Source organism: Peromyscus leucopus, chromosome 4 (genome assembly GCF_004664715.2).
Source record: "Peromyscus leucopus breed LL Stock chromosome 4, UCI_PerLeu_2.1, whole genome shotgun sequence".
In the NCBI taxonomy this organism is placed as follows: Eukaryota; Metazoa; Chordata; class Mammalia; order Rodentia; family Cricetidae; genus Peromyscus; species Peromyscus leucopus.
In genome coordinates this window covers 89487093-89490206 of record NC_051066.1, presented here as the reverse complement: position 1 = coordinate 89490206, position 3114 = coordinate 89487093, and the positions used below count along the sequence as shown (strand labels likewise).

Here is a 3114-nt window from a genome sequence, read left to right as displayed (position 1 = left end):
ACTCAGATTTGTGACCTACTAATTAAACGATCTCTCCTTAGTCCTAGAGCAGGCACAGAGAGTTGCCTGCACAGTATCTTCCTTCACTTTTGCTTTGTCAATAGGACTCTGGCTTTTTGGAGAGGCAGCAATCTGTCCAGCTAAAAATACTTGTTTTCCCAGACTCCCTTGCATCCTAATCAGGTGGCACAGTCCTGCTCTATGAGATGCAAGCAGACATCTGCTAGGATTGATGGGAAAGCTGTTGCTTTCCAGATATAGTCACCATCCATCCCTGCCTCCCTCTTCACTCCTTCATCTTTTCTTTATGTCTGCTGAAGTATTAGCATAAGACATGGCGGGCAAGCATCTTTCTTGGAATCATAAGATGCCAAGATTGAGGGCAAAAGCCTACTAACTGTGTGCGGAAGAACAGAAACATGGAAAGCATTTGGGCTCTTGGTGGCATGATTGAACTGTACACTTACCCTGTACTACCTACTCCCAATCTTCATATTGTTGGAGAGAAAGCCCTGCCTGTGGCAGCTTTGTGATATTTGCAGATCCTCTTTCCGGGTCCTATGGAAACATCGAATCAGAAAAGACCTTATAATGCCTTTTAGTAATACTTGTTTGGAGTTTTAGCCCATGTATTTCTATGCAGACACATACAAAGGAATAACCCCTGCTGTGGTGAAATGCAAATGCACCAATTGTTCGGAACAGTGCTTTCACTGGCATGTCAGAAAAATGTTTATCAGGCCTACATTCTAGACACCAAAAACACAAAATCTATCCATTATTAGGTTATATCTAGTTTCTTAAAAAAAAAAAAAAAGCTGTTTCCTAAAGGAGAATATGTATGTTTATTGATTACAGTGCTGTTGAATGAATACTGTGTTTTATCTGGTGAACCTGATACAACCTCAAATTCAAAGCATCTCTTCTATATAAATTCAAGAATATGGTTTCTCCTTGATGAAATGCCTTAAACAACATGTCCAGAACGCTCCCAGTGGGGCAATGCAGTCAACATGCAGACAATAAAATCGATGCTGCCAGAGGACAAGGAAAGACTGCACACCTAACCCCCCTCCCTTCTCTGCCCACCTCCACTTTAGGACTTATACATCCCTTTCTTTTATAGCTGTTCCTTACTTGCACTTCTTATAATAATCTGGCAGTGGTAATATTTTTTAAAATAGAGTTTCTAAAGTAGAAATTATAAGTCTGTGGAAGCAGCCTCAGAGGTAGAGTGCTTTGCTAGTGTGCACAGGGCCCAGAGTTCAATCAATAGTGCTGCAAAAGTAAAAATAAAATAAGTGAAAGATATCACTAAAGGTATACTGATATTGAAACTTGGAGTTCCAAAGATTAGTATTGTAAATATCCAATTTAAACATATATATATATATATATATATATATATATATATATATATATATATGGAACAAAGTCTTTGGAAACCTAGGGTCTTACTGCTTTTCCTCTGTATTGATTTAATCCTGCTATTTGTCTGAATAATTAGTGGAGATTAATAGACAGACTTTTCAAATGCACCAGATAAAGTGTATTCATACCCATGTAGAGAATGCAACAAGCTTGCAAGAGTTTAACTACTGAGTCCAGTCTTGCTCAGGAAGCCACAGGAGTGGTAGAGGAGGTAGAAAACAAGGAAGAAGAAATGAGAGGAGGACACACTGGTGATGGTAGTTCTGGCCCATGGACAAGGGGATCCACGAGGAAGGCGGTCCTGGCAGCAGTGTGCAACAGCAGACTCAGCAAGAGGTGGTGATGCCTGAGGGCACTAAGAGTCCCCAGGCTGGGGACAGGCTGCCTTTCCAGCACAACACCAGATTCACCCAGTCTCAGCTGCAGTACCTGGAGCATCTTTTCCAAGAAACTCGCTACCCCAGCTTGCGAGCAAGGAAGGATCTTGCAAGATGGATGGGTGTGCCGGAAGCCAATGTGCTGGATTGGTTTAGGACCAGGAGAGCCATTTTCAGGAGAAGCAGCAGACTGTTGGTGCTGTTCAATGTGCCACCTGGTCCCCAGAACAACAATTCCTGAAGATTTTTGAGCAGCACTTGAGTGCCACCTCTGTCCAGGAGCCAGATGTCCTGGAGCCTGCCCCTGCCCCCAGTGTCTCAGCCACCCATACTGGCCATGACATCCTTTTCTTCCCTGTAATTATTTCAGCAATAAAGAGGTGGATTGTCAGAAAAAAAAAAAGAATTTAACTAAATAGTTCCCCACCTTCAAGACAGCTTGAATTATCCTCCAAACGGCCAATGCTTCCAAGGGCTCTTCACAGGTAAACAGTTTTCAGACCTGTTTTTGAGAACAACATACTTTGTGTATTTGCTTTTACACCTGTGGGCACACTATTCTTAGACTGGTCCTGAATAGTCAGTCCCTTGACTCCATAGTAGATGGCCTCTTACACAGAGAGCTGACTTTGGAAGAAGCACAGTGTTCAATAAACACTATGTAAATTATAAGAAACCAGAGCAGAACCTAGGCACACAGTAAGTCATTCATGAGTAAACCTTAGTATGCACACAGCTGGATGCACTGTATTTTCGATGAGCTCAACTCCCTGCTGTGACTTAGAGCTAATAGGATACACATTACTTATTTGTCCTTACATTGACAACATGCTTATAATAAATTGTATTGCTATAGAAACATGGTAAGGAGCCACTGAATTAATGTTCCTGTTTGGTGGCACCAGCTTCTTCCATCCAAACACAAACGTCAATGGTGCTTCAGAATAAAAGATGAATATGTGCACACACATGTGCAGACCTGTGGGATATTTTTATTAGAAAATTAATGTTGTTCACACATCATGTACTCAAAATGGCATTTATGTAGACATAATTTTTGTGCCAGTTTAACCTTAGCATTGTCCACACACTACACAATAATATATATTATGTTTTCACTTTCTTCAAAAGAGTATATACTATCTATAAAGGAAGTTCCTTTAGAGACAAAACAAGTATAAATTGTCTAAAACTTGAGGTCTGGAAAGCTAACTTTCTATGAGATAACGATGATGAGAATGTACAAAGTTGAGAACAAAGTTAAGGCCCAGAGAAACATACACAAGAGTAAATATTGACTCTAATG

The 3114-nt window shown here is 40.7% G+C and overlaps 1 pseudogene; it reads left to right on the top strand.

Annotated features, from left to right (window-relative positions):
* Positions 1–1570: 1570 nt before the first annotated feature.
* On the top strand, positions 1571–2049 carry LOC114697531 (annotated as a pseudogene).
* Positions 2050–3114: the final 1065 nt, after the last annotated feature.